The sequence below is a fragment of the Humulus lupulus genome, chromosome 8, assembly GCF_963169125.1.
Source record: "Humulus lupulus chromosome 8, drHumLupu1.1, whole genome shotgun sequence".
NCBI classification, from domain to species: Eukaryota; Viridiplantae; Streptophyta; class Magnoliopsida; order Rosales; family Cannabaceae; genus Humulus; species Humulus lupulus.
The window spans coordinates 105,998,134-106,018,160 of NC_084800.1; positions in this window are offsets into that span (position 1 = coordinate 105,998,134).

The window sequence follows — 20,027 nt, forward strand, 5'->3', positions numbered from 1 at the left end:
TTATGAGTACTCAGTGTATTGATTGAAAATTTTTATTTCGAATGCTTACTAAGTAAATCAACTCACAACCCTCATTGGTTCAGGTATCAGTATACTCTGAAAACATGTATTTGCGTGCCATACTAACCTTACTCTTTTACGTTTTTCATGCTAACAACCATGGTAATGTGAGTAGTATAGTACTTCACCAAGTACCATGAACAAAACGGTCAGGTCGACCACCCTATAAGGGACATGGCTAGGAGTCTCCATACCAATGCCTTTTTTGTTTTTGTTTTTTGCACTTTCGAAACATATGATGAACAAATGTCCTAGAAAAACTTGAGCTTGCTTAGTACTTAAGGTCACACTCTCATTGCTCGTGTATAACCCGATCGGTATGTACTATATTCCCCCCAAGTGATCATGGGTTTAAAAGCCTTGGTCACTTGCTACTTGACCATGCCTTGCTTCGAACATTTAGACATGTAGTACTATCATTTTCATCCAATGATGCAAGCAGAAAATGCTTGTCCCTTATTGGTAGTCGGGTGATGGTTTCATACACAGTAGTAATGATACCTATACACAGATGCAGATTGTGTAGAAAGTGTCGATCACGATCTGCGTAATCTCTCATGTACTCGTTATAATGATTGTAGACAGAAATGTCTAAGTTGGACCAATCGAGTCTAGATGGGCTAATCGAGCCTGTAACAAGTCTTAGATCAAATTATCAATTGGTCCCTCAAGGACCAGATTTGATTATGATCTGATAATGGTGACTAGTCTCTAGTTTTTTTATCATATGGGCTGATAGGTTCCTCAAGAACCAGGATCGAACGTGATCAAATAAGTTGGCGACAAGGTCCTAGGACCTGTCTCTTTTGTTGATCGTGTGGGTCGATAGGTTCCTCAAGAACTAGGATCGAACAAGATCAAATATTTGGGCAACAAGGTCTTGGGATTTGTCTCTTGTGTGGATTGTATGGGTCGATAGGCTCCTCAAGAACCAAGATCAAACATGATCCATAATTTGGCGACAAGGCCCTGGGACCTGTCTCTTGTTTGGATCGTATGGGTCGATAGGCTCCTCAAGAACCAAGATTGAACATGATCCATTAATTTGGTGACCAAGTCCTAGGACCTGTCTCTCGTTTGGATCGTATGGGTTGATAGGTTCCTCAAGAACCAAGATCGAACATGATCCGTTAATTTGGCAACAATGCCTTAGGACCTGTCTCTCGTTTGGATCGTATGGGTCGACAGGTTCCTCATGAACCAAAATCGAACATGATCCGTTAATTTTGGTGACAATGTCCTAGGACCTGTCACTTGTTTGGATCGTATGGGTCAATAGGTTCCTCAAGAACCAAGATCGAACATGATCTGTCTTCTGGTGACAAGGTCCTCAGACCTATTTCTTGTTGAATGTAATTTACAAAGCTAAGAGAAACTTTAAGAAATCAAATTCATTCATTCATTGAAGCACCATGGTTGTTACATTGATTATTTGAAAATAATACATTTGCCTTCTACTCGGCTATGCTTCTTTCCCCCAAGGATTCGATGAGAACGACATTCAGGGTGTCCGCATCTTTGGTACTAGCAAGCTTGGCTAAGGCATCAACATTGGCATTCTGCTCCATCGGGACTTGTGTAATCGAGTATCTCTTGAACTACGCCAACAAGTCCTTCACCTTGTTCGGGTACTGCACCATCCTAAGTCCCTTGGCTTGATACTCTCCCAGTACTTCGTACACCACTAGCTGGGAATCGCTGAATATCTCCAGGGACTGTGCATGTACATCCCGAGATAAGCGTAATTCAGCTAATAATGCCTCGTACTCAGCCTTGTTGTTTGAAGCGTTGAATCCAAATCTGAGAGCGCAATGGATTCGATGATTCTCCGGAGTGATCAGTATGATTCCTGCACCTGAGTTGTGTTCATTGGATGCTCCATCAACATATAACTTCCATACAGGAGTATCTCCTTCCTTCTCGGTATCTCCATTCTCCGATTGGTAGGAAGGGTCTTCAAGGTTGGTACCTTCGACTATGAAGTCTGCCAAAGCTTGTCCTTTTATCGCCATCCTCGAATGATGAGTGATATCGAACTGTCCTAGTTCCACTGCCCACTTGAGTAATCATCCCGAGGCCTCTAGTTTCTGAAGAACTTGTCTCAGTAGTTGATCGGTCAGGACTCAGATCGAGTAAGCTTGGCAATATGGGCCTTTTACTAATATAGTATACAGGGTGTTGTACCCTGTTCTCTTCCTTTATCAAAGCAGCACTGATTGCATGCTCGGTGATTGCCAAATAGATGAATAATACTTCACCATATATTATCTTCGCTAGGACGGGAGGTTGGGCGAGGTGTTCCTTCAGGGCTTGGAAAGCCTCCTCATACTCCTCGGTCCATTAGATCTTCTTGCTGCCCCTCAGTAAGTTAAAGAAAGGGACACACCTGTCCGTAGACTTTGATATGAACCTACTAGGGCAGCTAATCTCCTGGTTAAGCTTTGCACTTCTTTGATTGTGGTAGGTGACTTCATGTCGACCAATGCTTTGATCTTCTCGGGGTTAGCCTCGATTCCACGTGAATTGACTATGTATCCGAGAAACATACTAGAATCAACTCCAAATGAGCACTTGAGAAGGTTTCGCTTCATGCTATACTTTCTAAGTATTGCAAAGCATTCCTCCAAGTCTTGAACATGCCCTCCAGCTTCTTTGGACTTGACCAACATGTCATCGGTGCATACCTCCATATTTTTGCCGATCAAGTCTCGGAACATGCCATTCCCTAAACGTTGGTAGGTGGATCCTACGTTCTTCAAGCCGAATGGAACCACCTTATAACAGTACAATCCCTTGTCTTTCTGGAAGCTGGTATGTTCCTCGTCGGGAGGGTACATACTTATTTGATTATACCTGGAATACGCATCCATGAATCAGAGTATTTCATGTCCTGTCGTTGCATCGACCAGTTGGTCTATTCTGGGTAGTGGGAAGCAGTCTTTGGGGCAAGCCTTGTTCAGATCTATGAAGTCCATGCAGGTCCTCCACTTCCCATTTGGTTTTGGGGCCAACACAAGGTTTGATACCCAATCAGGGTAGTAGGCCTCCCTTATAAAACTATTTTCCCTGAGCCGCTCGACCTCCTCCTTCATGGCTTGAGATCGGTCTTTGTCAAGCAGTCTCCTTTTTTGTTGCACTAGTGGGGTGGATATCCCTGGTACCTCCTTCTGAGCACTGGTCCTCCTGTTGATGACCTCCCTCAAATCCTGAGGTCACGCATCTTTCCCCAGCCTATCAAACACAATACTTGTGTTATTCATTGGTTCATTTCCCTTGCGAGACTGAGGGTGTAGGGGCGGTAGGTCCGCCTTGCCCCTGTCGGTGTGACCCTACCCCCGAGCCTCTCCTCCTACATGACTTTGAGATTTGGAGCGGCCATTTCCATTCAAGTCGCGCCTCTCAGATGTTTGACCCTCAACTCCAGCGTTGTTTCGCCGGTCCCCCTGAGAGGGGGCCTTCGGATTGGTAATACTCCTACTCCTAGATTGAGTGTTATTGTTCTTAGTCATGGAGGAGGCAGTCTTGGACTATGCCTCTTCATCCTGGGAAAGTGGTGATGAGAGTGTCCTTGGGGTCCTACTCCTCCCCTGGGACTCTCTGTTACTGTGGTCTCACACTCCTGCTGCTTTGGCCTGAGCCTCCCTCACCACCTGAGCAGCAGCTTCAACGTTAGCTTGGGCTAATTGAGTAGCCACCTCTAAGGCCACCGTGGCCTCCTGCTCCCTCTGGATAATCCTCTGGACCTGCTCATTGATCTCTCATTGTTGTCATTCCATAGTCGCCCTCTGAAGGGCAATTTCTGTAGCAAAGGCCTTCTGCCTCACCAGAAATTGGGCCATCTCCTCCTGGTGAGCGTCCTGTGGATCTTCTGCATCAGGTTAATCTCCAACCTCCACCTTAGGTTTGTTAATAGGATCTATGGGATCCTGGGTGGTGGAGTCCCTAGGAGCAGTCTTCTTGGTCTGACTGGGTTTTGGAGGCATTGTAAAAAAGATGAAAGTGTGTTTCTTGATTTCGTACTCTCAATGAAAGCACAAAAATGTTGACCTGTGAAATTGGACAACGGTCTTATGTACAATATACGATACCTTTTGAACAAAATAAATGAAATAAATGACAGAGTACGATTATCTTAAATAAACACACAAGAATTTTATGGTTCAGCCTTGTTCAGATGAATAATAATAACCTAATCCACTTAGCTTTTAGTATTAAGTCACTCGAAAATTACAATGATGAACAAAAGTGTTCACTCGTTTCTCACTTGCCCAGAATTCCAACCAAAAAGCTCTCAAAAAAAAAAGACCTCATTTAATGAAGTCTTGGGTCCTTTATTTATAGTACCCAGAAGTTGTTACATGACTAGTGATATTGGGATCGTGGGTTTGCACACGATTATCAGGTAGTGGAGAGACGTGCCCACCTTCCCATGATTGTGAGATCATGGGTCTTCCTGTTTCCTTTTATGGATCGTGGTTGATAATGCACAAAAGAAACGTCTGGGAGATATTAAGTCTCTGTTTGTATGTTAGACTTAGGTGCTAGGCCCAATGACCAAAGCATGGGTGTTGGACCTGTGACCTTCTGGGTGTTAGGCCTATTGATCTTCGGGGTGCTAGGCCTGTTGATCTCAATTTGAACGAGAGTAATTACTTCTCAGTGAAGTGTTCTTGGGGGTGTAGGGCGACCACCCTATGGAGGATAGGGTCAGGCCGACCACCCCTGGGGTGTATAGGGCTTGCTTGGGCCGACCACCCTTAGGGGGTATAGGGCCTGCTTGGGCCGACCACCCCTAGGGGACTGGCTTGGTCGATTTTCCTATAGGTCCTGGACCTATCCTTTTTGCCCGTCGGTCTATTCTCAATACTTTATTGTTTTTCCCTGATTTGTGATGTCACGTGTCACATTCTCATTCACCACGTCATCCTTGTATTTTTTAGGGATAACAACCCTAGACTTCATCAGGTTATTGAACATTTCTACGTGATATTTTTGGGTCCGTAGTGCCCTCATATAGAGTCATGCAAATCTCTTTGAAGCTGGTGGGGAGTTGCTCAACCTGGATCTTCCCTGTGAAGGGCGACTCATGGTCAAATTCTTCATCATCTCTGTGCCCCTCAAGTGCAATGATAATCTTTCTTCGAGGGCTTTGTGTTGCGGTGTTTAATTCCTTCATCTTTTTGTTTAAGGAGTCTCGTAGGTTCTTAGGGTGAACCCTTGCTTTGGTTGTGTCCATCAAGGGAGCTGCAGTGGGTGTGGTTTTCGTTTCGGACCCTCTCTGGTTAAGCATATCCCTCAGGCCGGGTGAGGCTCTTTTGGAGGCTGTCTTGGGTTTGCACCTCTCGTAGGTGGGGTTCACGCTAGGTTGCTCTGTTGGTGTGGAACCTTCCTTGCGTCCTTGGCGAGGGGTATGACTAGTGGAGAGTTGCGTTTTTCCATTGTCCACGGGCATGGTGTTTTCTCCACGTACATGTTCCCTCTCTTTATGCTTAGGGAGGGGATCATTAGAGTTTTCATGTAATAGGTCGTTGAGTACCTCTTGCATGTTCTCCACAGCGGCCTACAAACTTTGGTTTTTCAAGTGCAGGTCATATATTTCCTCTTTGTAGCGACAAGATTGGGAACTTGAACTCACTGAGTGTAATCATTGGCATTTACCATGTATTTTTTTAAAGGGACTTGGGTCCTGATGGTTCAGACTTGGGGCCACCAGTGGCGGAGGGTGAGTTGTACAACCCTTCATTGGAGCGGTGGTATGTGCTACAGGGTCTGGTGTAAAATGAATGGCAGGGGATGATACTTCTTCCTCTACGCCATTGTCTCTGGGCAAATCCGTCGCACCTCCATTCATTAGTGGGGGAGGATACCTCTTGGACACCCTTAGCTAGGTTTCGTCTAGGTAAACCTCCGCTTCTTGGTGGTCTTCTAGGCGTTTTGAACGCCTTGGCATGTTCTCTTACTGAAATTAATGGAAGAACTACTATTTGTTAGTTGTTCTTCCCACAGACGGTGCCAAACTGTTGACGGTGAGAACTCGTCAACTATATTAGGTCGGAAAACTCAAAGCTTAGTAAGAGGATAACTAAGTAAGAACTTAGAAAAGACTTGAGGAAAGACAAGTGCAGATCAACAATGGAGTAAAAAAATTTATATTGCTTTATAGCATAAGTATACAATGAACTTTCCAATCCCCGTCAATGATGAGGTGAGACCTTATTTATAGGTGAGCTCTAATGGCTCTTGGTACATTGTGTTCCCGAAGAGACAAGGAGTTGCATATCCAGGCTGCAGGTAGTAGTGGTGTTGGAGGAGTGGTGGTCGGCTCCATTATATGTCAGGGGTCTGGCACGAGGCATCCTTCTAGCGTGAGGCGCTCTTTTAGGCGCGAGGCTCACCTTTAGTGCAAGGTGCCTCTTTGGCGTGAGGCAACATCCTTCGCAAGGTGTTGCCATCGACGCGAGGCTACAACCCCTGCGAGAGGCCACCTCCGTTGGTGCTACTTTTCCTTGGTGCAAGTCAGCTTGTCCATGGAGCATGATACTTTGAGTAAGGTGTCAGATGACCTCGCGCGAGGTGCTCATGGTGCCGGATTGTACTCTTTTGTTTCCTATGCTTTTCAGATGCCTTGGGGTACATGTAATGAAGGTCCTTTAAGAGTGGAAATTTTTTGGCGTCCACACGTTGCTTGTCGAGCCAATTCTTTCATGTTCACAAACCCTTATTTATTTCAACAGGGGACCATATATTTTCCTTGTGGGTTTTTGGCATCCACAGACCCCGTTATGACTAAACCGCTAACTTGCCCCCTAAGATCACCTCGTGCCAGATAACCCAAATATATCCACATAATAATGTGGTCTTAATCATAAAACACATATATTCAAATATGCATTCAATGGGCCAAAATTACGAAAATGTCCTTCTAATAAGAAATGGGCCCACATGCCTGCTTAATACACCTATACATGCCAATATAGTCATATTATTATATAACTCACATAATTCATATAATAACATGCTCATAACACATAAGCACTCAATTAATTCAATTATTTCCTCCCGGCCCCCTAATCCAAGCACTAAGCCATATTAGGAAATTTGGGGCGTTACATTCCTCTTTGTCTCTTGATGCCTCAGCATTGGTCGTCCTACTACCAACATGAGGATCTTTATTTTGCCTATGAGCTACTTGTTTAACTCTGGCCATCCTAGTCGGAGATATAGGAGGTGGGGGATTTGTAGTAGCATCTGGAGTTGGGATTTGAGTAAGAGGAAGAAGAGTCGCCTGCTCGGTGTCTTCGTAAAGCAAAGCAAGCAGGTCATCGTCTATTGGTCTCTCACCTCCCCAATAGTCTTGCATGGATATCTGAGAAGAAGAAGGGGGAGTGAAAATCTAGTGACCAATAAAGTTAAAAAGATGAAAAAAAAGATGAAGGTTGCTCGAGAAACAAGATTGGATATACAACCAGCAAAGATTGAATATATGACCAGCAAAGATTTAGATCAAAAAGTAAAAACAAAAAGTTTTTTCAAGAAAACCTTTCTTCTTCTTCAAATGTGGGAAAACCCCAGTTTTTTTGAGAAATTAAAAACCAAATTTTTACTTTGATTTTGTCTCCAAAACTACGATTCTACATCATCAAAATCTGCCTATCATCTCTACATGTAATGCCCTACTAAACCAGGACTGTTACACTGTGTGTTTAAAATTGTGCTCAACTCGTTAAGCAAGTCATTTGGACTAAAACGTGTAATTAGGGTTGATAACTCTACAAAATAGGTTATTTTACAACATTTTTTATGCTAATTGTTGCTTAGTCTTTGAGTTTTTAAGTAACTTATTAAGTTTTTAAGTAATTTTGAATTTATTAGTCTTATTGTATTTTTTTTAGATTTGTATATGTTTTTATAGAGATTTTATTATAATATGTTGTGGTTTAATTATTTGAAATTAGTATTGTTAAGTTAGAAGTAAAAAGATGCACTTTTGAGCTTAAATGTTTAAGTAAATTAAGTTTTAATTAATATTTTCATGGAACTTTTGTTGTAAATTTTATTATTGAAAATATTTAGTTTTAATTTAATTTATGTTCATTTTATAGGAAATATGTTTTTTTTTTTTTTTTTTGCTCTTGAAAAGCAAGAAAAATGAAGAAAAGAAATTGACATTTTCAAGCAAAAGAAAGAGAAAAAAATGATATTTCTGAAAGAAAAAAAAAAGCCTCAGCTCAAGGAGATGAAGCCCAGGCCCATGACTCCCAGCCCGCGCCTCCCAACCTCAAGCCCGAACCCTCCTGGCCCACGTCTCAGCTGCTCCAGGCTCACCCGAAGCTGCCTCAGCCAGCCCAGCAGCAGTCCCTCAACCTGCTTGGCCCACGCCCCAGTTGCTCCCTCAGGCCCAATCGGCCCAGCCTGCCTGTCTGCCACCAGCAACCAAACCAGCCACCTTTCCCTCTTCTCTTGAGCCCATCAATTGCCCCTTATTCCTTTGTCCAAAAATGACACCTTTTTACCCAACTTTAAAACATATTTTACCACAAAATCATCATACACCCTAAAATTTATCTCTACATACCATATTTTTACTTTGTTTAGTTAATTTAATCAATTTAATTAATTTAAATTGATTATTTTAATAATCTCATTTTGGCTATAAATATGTAATTTCAAGACCATTTTTGGGTGCTTAATTTTTAGTTACCATCATCTTTTCTACCATTCTCTCCTCCATTTTAGTGTTTTTCAAGAGCATTTTTCAAGCAAGTATTTTCTTTGTTTTGTAATTTCTATTGTAGTTATGAGTTTCTAATCTTTTTAAGATTATTAAGGTGATGATGAAACAATATATAACTAGATAGTATTTATTTTGTATGTTGATTTCCCATTTTTCAACAAAGTTTATGGATTTTTCTTCTTCAAATATCTTCTTTCATTTTAAATATCATTTTTTTTATTGTTAGCATATATTTATACTTTGTCATTCATTAGTGCAAAATCATAATATTCTTTTATTAAGGTGTGCCATTAAATTGTGCACATCAAATGCTTAGAACAAAAATATTATGCTTTGCCTTATAAATAATATTCCTTTATTTTGTTGTTGTTTCATTAGAATGATTCACACTAAATACTTTGATATTATATTGCTAAAAGTGAAGATAAATCATATATTAATATAATAATTTGTGCTTAAAAAGAATATCTAAATTGAATAGGTGATAGTTTGATTAATTTCTACTATTAATAAAACTTGGGAATCAATGTACTTATAAATATTATTGAACTTATATTTTGTGGATTTTATTATTTTAATAATCTTTCTCTTACAACTTGTTTACAATTCCTATCTTGTTTATTTTTTTCTTACTTTAATATCTTTATTACTATCTTTTATTTTATTTTCTTGATAAGAAAATCTCATCAATCTTTGGAGCTAGGTTAGAGTTTATTAGTTTTGGTTTAAAATAGTTTTCTTTTTTTATTTTAGACAACTCCTTTGGGTTCGACATCCTTGCTTACACGGTTACTATTTTATATGAACGATTCGTGTGCTTGCCATTTTTATATTTAAAACGTACCCATTTTTGGTCAAACGAATGCTACTTTTCATTAAAAGAATTGGTATGTACACGAGATCAAAAAAAAAGTTTAAAACTGATACAAGTGAAAGTAAGCAAAGTACATAATAGCCATCCTAAGTAGCAAAACCACCAAACCCTAGATCTCCAAAAGAAGTCTCGACCGTGGTGGTTGAGCAGGTTGCCTATGTACATGCCGCCCCTGAAGCTCTCCAACTCATTTTTGGTCCATTTTTCACTTGCCCTTACCTACACCACGTAGCACTCGTGAGCCAATGCCCAGCAAGAAAACACAATTAAGCAAACAAACAATCAACATATTAAAATTATAAATAACTTGCTTAATAATTATAAACAACGCTCAATAATATTCAATCTATTTATGCAGCCATATAGCCAACCAATCGTTCAGACAGATATAGAGTCGGTCAAGCATAACTCATGCTCCAATCTCTTTTCAAGCGACCATGGGGATGTACCAGTGCATATTGCACTTCCAGATAAAAACAGACATACACTGTAACAACCAGGATTTTCAAGAATCAATAATGCGGAAATATAAATGTTTTCATTTAACAAAATGTCTCAAAAACCCGTATAAAAAAACTTTATTTTTTTAAAAAGTCGTATGGCCATACTTAACATTTAGTTGCAACATATTTTATAAAGAGTAGAGTGAGCCTAGTTTAGGAAAATTACACAACATTTCCAAAAATAAAATGGCTTCCCAAAAGGTTGGTCCACATGTACATTTGCAAGGTAGACCCCAGCGCTCACTGCTCTGTCTTGCCCTTGCTCTTACCTACAACATGAAACAACTAGGTAAGCAAAAAACGCTTAGTAAGTTCAACCTTAAAACAAAGCATGCAGAGAATTAGGGTTCCGGATCCATCCGGACCCTACACAATCAATTTCAAGAAAGCAAAAGTGTCCTGGCAAACTTATGGTCATGCTTGATAACCAATGATAATTTATTTCCTATAAACAGATAAAAACTTGCACTCAGAAAATCCCAGAACAATCAGATATATTATATCGCAACTAATTCTTATCAACAATTATATTCCTGCACTCAGAAAATCCCAGAGCAAGCAGATATATTATTTCACAACTATATCTTATCAACAAATATATCCCTGCACTCAGAAAATCCCAAAGCAAGCAGATATATTATTTCACAACTATATCTTATCAACAAATATATCCCTGCACTCAGAAAATCCCAGAGCAAGCAAATATATCATATCACAATATAATTCGAGACCAACGCTCGGCAATTTCCAACAATTCAGGCATAATGCGCCCTCCAACATAATTGATAATCTGTAAGAGAGAACCGACTCTCAACACTAAGATCTAGCCAATAAATATCTCCATCAAGGGTAACTATCGTGTTACCTAGGGAATCACTACTTATCCAAGAGTGAAATCAAATTTACACGGTTTTACAGAGACTTCTATGCTAATCAGTGGTGCTGGTGAGCAGTTGCCCCTAGGGTGTTCAGCCTCACTCAATCGGGCAACCCCTAGTATCTCTTGGCACTCTCACTGAATGACCAATATTCACGGCTGTTATCCGGGAATAACTTATCAGAGCACTTGCTCGGGTTCTAATCGTTCACTGATTAAGTAAGCATGAGGGCCCCTAAGTCCCATTTATTTTGGCACCCCTAGGTTTAACCAGCTAATCCTCACCTCTTGGCCACTCGTCACGGTAATGAGCCGGACATAATAAAATCAATCAGTACGACGGGGATCAACCGTCTAGGATATGAAGGATATCTACCGTTCATATTTTATAAATCAACAATCACTAGACTAATGTCTCTAAGCAACTTTCTATGACAATCTATATATGTGCATGTATCGCTATACTAACATACAATACAATAATCGTTTCATGTTGCAACCATACAATATAAGTTGACTTACTTGGAGTCCTTAGCACTCAGCAGGTTTTCACCCTCCAGCGTTCAGTCCAGTTATGCTTAGCCAATACTGTAGTTATCCATATAGTATACTCGGATTAATTATGGCACATAATTCATTAATATTATTTTGGGCAGTTTGGTCATTTTCAAAATCACTTGTAAGGATTTATGATCCTTATTTGGTTTTAAACCCATTAAGGAAATTCATACAAAAATATTTGAGACTACACTCTAAGTCTCGGGGAGACCTATCCTAAGGTCTCGATACCTAGGCTCGGGTATCACAATGGTATTTTCCCACAGTCCGCTAAAAATCTTATTCTTTCAAGGTATCGCTATTAACCCGCACTTTCAACAAGTTGGTTTAAAATATGTAAGATTTTAGTTGGAGTTATATCCAGAAAATACTAATAAATTCCTTAATTATTTTTAAAGAAAATAAAATCTTACTTTCCCTTTTATTTTTCTTAAGGTTTTAATCTCTAAAAAACGTTTTAAGAAAATTGTCTAATTTGTCTTAATTAGGAAAACCGTTAACAATTTCCCTTCTTGACTAGTTAATTTTTCCAAAATCAATTAATCAATTTTACTTACTAGAAAAATAATTCACTTAATTATTTTATCAAAATATAGGGTTTTAAACCCTCTTTTAATTTATTAACTATTAATAAATTAAATATCTTATTTTTAAAAAGAATAAAAATTCTTTAATAAAAAATAATTCACACTAAACTCAAAGTGGTAATTTTAGTGAAAATATATTTTCAAGACTTACCAAGTTTATATCTTGAAATAAGCAAAATTTTACTTTTTACCTTATGTTCCAAAATCTCATTTTTACACTAAGTGTGAAAAGCCTATTTTTCACATTTTTAACTACATACTTCGTTAGTTCATAACTTGAAATTTACTTACCCAATTGTTACCAAAATTTCTCAATTCCATTTTTGGTATGCCATTTAGGTCTTTGTAAAATCTTAGGTAAAAATGAGCATTTTTTATTTGTGAAATCATTTTCCAACAATGAGGTAAAAATGACATTATTTTCAAGTCCTTATTTTTTCCAAACTTTGACATTTAATAACTTTCAAACCGTTCAATATTTTCTTACCAAATTTTACAGTGGAATACTAGGTTATGCCAAAAATATGTCCACAAAATTTTAGAAAAAACTGGGTTCATTTTCCCTATACAGTGGCTGTCCAAACTTGGTTCCGAAAATAGGAATACAAAAAAAAAAAAAGTTTTTTTACCTAAACTTTGAAATAGCATAACTTACTCATTTCTAAACATTTTTTAGTGTTTCAAAAGCTCAATATTATTTACTAAATCTCAAAAACATCACAGTATAATTAAATTTTACAAAATCAATATATAGTGGAAGCTAGACCCCTTGGAAGTCACAGCTCAAAACATGTATTTTGTTTTAAGGTTTCCTACAAAACCCTTGGGGGTTTTGGTTCCTATTTTCAAAAATCAATGCACAAGCATCATAAAAATTATAAAAAAAACTACCATAACCTTATTACATCACCAATAAGAAACTTTAAGCATTAAATATACTAAATAATGCTTAAAACTAAAAACCCTACAACAAAAATCATCAAAAGTAAACTTTTTACCTCTTGTTGTTCTTGCTTAAGGTTTGGACCTTCCTATTAGCTTTGGCTCCTTCAAAACCTTTCAAAAACCCTAACCAACTTCACCCAACAACATAATTAATTAGCTATTTGAAACTCTATGATTAAAACTTTACAAAAGTCTAGATTAATGAAACTTTACCTTAGGGAAAACCCTTCCTAGACCAGGACTTAGCTTCCATGTTTCCTTGGTGTTCTTGGGGTTGAAAATGGAGAGAACACTTGAGAGAGTCTTCAAAAATCAGATGAGGTGAATGGGAGAGAGGTGTGGTCAGTTTTGGGGTTAGATTGGCTCACAAAACTCTTCAAAATATCACAAAATACTTAAGTGATTTTCTACCCACTTGCCCACTTGACTTCTTAATTAAATGGGATTTAAAATTAAATAAATTTTTGGTTCATATCATTTTTAACACCCCCCATGACCGGCCACCTATCCTAAAATACCCATTTATAATTTTTTTTATAATGGTGAATAATTAATTCATGAGAAGAAAAGTTCAAATTGACTTTTGATGCCTTTTTCACTCTTATTAAGTTTTAAATTACAAAACTTAACATTAAATAATTAAATTAAATGTCTCTCACATTTAATTTAATTAATCACACAATAAAATTTAACATAAGGTCCATTTATGGAATAAAATTCCCCATTTCATTAAAATTAGACATTTAACACAAAATGGCCTAAAATTTCCATTTTCTCTTAGGTTTATTATTTTTGACCAAACTTTAATTTTTATGAATGTATTTTATGCCAAAAATATATTTGCCATAGTTTTTCATTTTATTTTCTGAGATTTTTACCAGATCAGGGTTTTTGTGTCGGTCCAGGACCGAAAGTCTTATCTCGACTTTTAAATCACAAAATTTAATATTTGGCTAGCAATAACTCATGGAATAATTTCCAAACAAATATAATATTATTTAAAATAATATTCTTAACTCGAGGACAAAAATCCTGACCCGAGTCGTTTTAAGGTACCCGAAAATACAGGACGTTACACACTACATACCTAACACAACTATGTAAAGCATAGTTATTTATACTCAAGAAAACACTTCAAAACAGAGTTATAGCCATGTTCAATCATGGGGCTCAAGCCCTAATTTCAACACGGGTGCAGTTTTCTTACCTCGAGTTCTGTGTGAATGACGATACAGCCTTAAGTGCAATCCCGATCCTATTAGGGATTGAATCCAAATCTCAAGGCTCACTCCGAACCCCAGCTTATAGAGTTACTACTCCTAGTTGCCAGGACATTAGAAACATCCCCCAAGCCCCCAAGTGAGTCCCCAAATAGATTCCCGAGCTCCCCAAGCCCTAATTCTAAAAATCAGCAAAACACATTTTTGGGGCACCTGGCGCGGTCAAGCCCATATAAATTTTGATTTTTATGGGGTATTGGTGCGATCGCGCCCTGCCTAGTGCAATCACGCCTCAAACATCGAAACCCCAAATCAAAACCTAATTCCTAAGGTTCTGGGACCCTAGCGCGGTCACGCTAGGTCGCTAGAACCCCAAAATTGCCTAAAAATCATAGTGTTCTTTCGCAATCCAAAAGTTACGACTGCTCCCTATATTTCAGACCCAAAACTCGACCCCAAACCCGTATTCCAACAGGTTTACAACAACAAAACACCTCTAATAGCTTAGACAAACAACAACCAACAACAAAGTACCCCAAAAACACACTAACAGATCAAGACTCAAGGATTCAACATTTTGGAGCTTGAGTTTAGGAACTTACCCCAAGTTCGAAAATATAGTCTGAATTGTGGGCTTAGGATTGAGTTTTGAGCTTGATACAACCACCAAACCTGATTCTTCCAACAAAAATCAACACCAACACCTCCTAGAAACCCTCAAATCATAAGAATTGCTTTTGACATCACTCAATCAAGAACACCAAAGTTAGAAATGAAAAACAAGGCAAAAATCTTCCTTACCTCCTCTAAATTTGAACTCCCCTTGACAAGAGATGATCCTAGCTGCTGCTATACTTTTTCTTGCATCTAAAATCCTTCCTAGACTCCTGAAAGTGCCAAAGACTCAATCATAGCTTCCAAGCTTCAAAGCTAAATTGTGTTTAAGAGAAAACTAAAGGAGAAAGGTTGAGAGTAGGCTAGAATGTGAGGAAGGGCTGCTAACACTTATCAAAATTTCACTACTTTTGGGTTCAAAAGACAATTTTTCCCCCACAACAATACCCTTCTCAATAAACGTCAAGGGCATTTTAGTATTTTGGAACTAATTCCCAGTAACCTCGAATTACACTTAAAATTCCTGATTAAATCTTCTAATCTTCCAAACACAAGCATTATCCTCAACAATATTCCAATAATTCCCAATATACCCAAAATTACCAAAATACCCCTTGGCTTGCCCCGAGTCGGGTATTATTTCCCTGTTGTGTCTTTTCCATCGAATCGCTCTAAAGGGTCAACTCGAGCCGGATATCGCAAATATTTCCACATAATAATGTGGTCTCAATCACATAGCACACAAAATCAAATTATACCCTCAACGGATCAAAATTATGAAAATGCCATTTTTATCGAAAACGGGCCCACAAGCACATTTAATACACTTAAGCATGTATAAGCGGTTATTTAACCCAATTTTGACTGGATGATGTGGCTACTACGAAGAAGACATGCGGCGTTATGCCACATTAAATTCATAATGCTGGTCGGAATGAGTAGCTGCTCAAGGAAGCTATGTCATAATTTAAAAGGTTGCTTCGCAAAGAGCCAATATCCTGCTCGATGATGGAGTAGACTAGTGCCATCTCATGAAATTACTCGGAGTACAAGACTTGCTTGATAAGCAATACGCTTTACCCAAAGATCTGGGTTTCACGAGATACTATCAAATATTTCAAGATATTTATGTAACTAATATTTAAATTGTATTATTCTTATATTATTTGAATATGTAACTGAATGTACTGATTCCACACCTACACGTGTAGGGCCTAGATTTGCTTGTAAAGGCCCATAGCCCATTAAGACTCTCTATAAATAAAGGGTTTATTCTAAGTGAAAAAAGAGGAGAAAAAGAGCTAGAGATTTCTTTTGTAAGCACTTTACATACAAAATCATTTGAATTGTATTATTTCGTCAACTTAAGAAACTCAGTTGAACCCTTTTTCTTCATGATCTTAAGTGTGACGCTTTTCCAATAAATAAAAGTGCAAGTAAACGTAGGTCATTACCAACTCTTGGGGCCGAACCACGATAAAATTATTTGTGTCGTTCACTTGATTTCAGTTCTTTTAATTCTTATTATGTCGTATAAAGTAACTCAGTCTCGTTGACCAAAACACTGGTCAATAGCGGTCATATCATATTATAACTCATATATTCCACATATATTCAATTAAATTCACATATAAATCCTATTATGCCCTCCAGGCACGCTAATCAAGGCACTAAGCCTTATTAGCAAATTTGGGATGTTACACTACACATCCTAAAAATTACTTGGCTATTCTCCTAACCACGGAATGACCAACAGATTCATCAAAAAATCAGGAAAAAAATCAAGAACAAGCCACGACTTTTGATACTTATTTCATATTTAAAAAATCGCAACAAAATATGCATATGTTTTTAAAAAAATTACAGAAGATAGAAGATTAGAGTATGGAAACTTACTTGGAATGAAGATTGATGAAGAGATTGGTGGAAGATTGCTCGAAATAGCCTCAGATTGATCACGAAACAAGAGAATTTTTTCTAAAAAAAAACTTGTGTTCTTGAAGAGAGAGAAAGCAAGGGTGAAAGTGAAAAGGAGGAGATGTGTAGAGTCCCAGAATATTTACTTAGCTAGTTAGGTAGTAGTAGTAGTTATAGTATGTTTTATTCAGTGGATTTTGGTTCAAGTCGGGACTTAGTTGAACACTCGTAGCAACACTTATAGATTTTATAAGTTTAACCTATAGTTTAATAATATTAATTATAACATAAGGTTTGATTAATATAGCTGATTATAAAGATGTCATTTATTATACTATAAGGTTTAGATAGATTAATAAGAACATGACATTTGTCGTGTGCAGGTTTATTTAAGGATTTAACTATAGTTTAAATAGAAAGAAAGTTCAAGAAAGCTCTAGAATCTTCCAAGACCATTAAGAGCATGACATTTGTCACACCCTTGTTTATTTGAGGATTTAAGCATTTAATTCAAAAATAGAGGTTTCTAGAAGCTCTAGACCCTTCCAGAACCTGCTGGAATCTCGTATTACTCAGTCAAACTTGTTTAATCATTTCAAATTAAGCTGATAATGTGCAATTACATGTTTAATATATTCACGTATGCCGATATATCGCAGCCTAGGAGCCGATATATCGCCACACAGGGAATACGAAAAACACATAAACTTCGCACAAACGCATCAACGAACCCTCGGGATATAAGCCCAGGCGATATATCGCCTATGATGGGCGATATATCGACTCTAGGGTTACATTTTCAAATGTTTTTTAAACCGAGCTCAATTTATTCCTTAACCTCTTAACAAGCCTCTGAATGTTTTGACCGAGTCTTAAGCCTCTGTTGAATGAATATTCAAATATTTTTCAATTAATACTCATTATTTTTATTCAAGCTAAAAGGAGGTAGTTCACTCCTTGAACTCTATAAATAGGACCTAGTACCCAGCCATTTCTCTCATTCTTCAAGCTGTGTTCAGAGCCTTCAAGCTGCTAGGGTTACTATAGAGTGATAAACACTTGGGTTGGGGTATAAGCTTTATCATTTTAAGCTTTATAAACACTTGGGAAGTAAGGTAAATAGTGTGTTTCCAATATCGAGGTGTAGTTCGGTTCTAGTGCATTCAAAGGTATTCCTAATCTTAAGTTCATTTTCAGTTTAATTCTTTAGTTTTCTTTAGTTTTCATTCAAATCCAAACTCATTGTTTTCAATTCTTGGTTAGGTATTTAAGTTCTTTGAACTTAAGGTTTCGTTCCGGTAAGTTTCATCTTGATGGTTTAGTTCATTTCTTTATCATCTCTTTCTTTAGAAATACTCACCTTCTTATTGTTGGTTTTAGGAGTGTTCCAAATCCCGTCCTTGTTCTCATATCCTGGTATTGGTAAGGAAAATAGGATATAATTTTATATGTATATATGATAAGTTATGCTATCTTATTTTATGTTATGTTTACATTATGCATAGTATGTTTATAGACCTTGGGCATATGACTTGTCTAACTAGCAAGCCCCAATAATTTATGGGCGTATGACTTGCTTGGCTAGCAAGCCCCACAAATCTATTGGGCATATGACTTGCTTAGTTAACAAGCCCCAAGTAGTACAATGGTCATTGTAGTAGTATATGACATATGTTTATAGTATATGTTTATGATATAGTTTATGTATATGTTTTATGTTATTAGTAGATTTTCCTTCCTCGACATTAGGCTCATTCCTTTATTTTTTTTATGTATGCAGGAAAATAGATATGGCGGCGGGAGAATTCTTGGCAGCTTGGGGTTGTGTATTGAGGAAGAATGGATTCGATGGACTGCGTGAACGATTCGAGGATGACGTTATTTTCAGTCTTTTTAATTATGTTTCTATGTATTTTCTGCACTTAGTTTGTAAACAATTTCATCTAAAGTTTAAAGTTATGTTTTATTTTCAAACAATGGGATCTCATACCATGAATTTATGTATTTCAACATTTACCTTAGAGTTTTTAATAAAGTTGTGAATGTTTCTTATGTATGTTTATTCGAAAATAGTGTCTTTGTATAATAGTTTTAATGGTCCAAAGTCTTAGAATTTGTTGGGTCATTACAAGATGAAAAGGGTTTATATACTTGAGTAAGTACGTGAAAAAGTGACGTCAGCAAGTACCTTTTCGAGTATGGGGATGTGTGTAGCCGTCAATTTTCTCCTTGGAAAATTTGTCATCATGATTTTTTACCTTTCCAAGACAAAATAAGTACAATTTAAAGGACATGTTAAAAAGTGACTGGTCGTATAAAATGGTTGCTCAAATAAGTTTATTTGATGCTGGTCGCATCGTAATAGACTTGGGGGCCAATGTTTTACCAAAAAACTAGCGTTATGAAGTGAAGTGGATCTGGGACACGCGGTAGCTAAGCAATAGTGCAACTAATAAGGGGTCTAGTCGATACTCAACCAGCTGACAAAGAATTGCAGGAAGATTCATCATACAACTAGACTGAACTTTGTCAAAATAGTATTCAGCAGTTGGTTGAATATTACTGACCAAGCTGGTCGATTACCACTCGACTAGAGCTAGTCCACAGTCCCAAAATATGTGCTCATAATACGTTATTATAGAGATATTTCTCATTTTGAATGTAAACTGTATTAGTTATTCATTACTTTATTACAACTTGTTACACAATTCATGGGAGGCCCACAACCCATTTTATAAATTCCTAAGCCTATAAATAGAGAGCTTAGTGAATCATTATTTTTTACGCACTAAATATTCTAGAGAGAGGTTGTCATACTTTTATATATCGTTTCTTGTATTCTCTCAAGCTGACGAAAGTCAGTTGATTCTAGCTCATTTGATTGTGAGTTTGGGACTTTCTATAGTAATAAATGTGTAAGTGGACGTAAGTTATTATCGATACTCGGGACCGAACAACTATAAACTTTTTGTGTCGTTTCATTATTCTAGTTCAGTTTTTACTTTTACATCGTTTATTTGACTCAGTGTCGTTAACCAAATCTGTTGTCAACAATGTCTATTAATGACATTTAGTCGAGCATAAGCATGAGAATGAGTTTGAATGCATTAATAGCACTATTGTGACTAATCCTACAC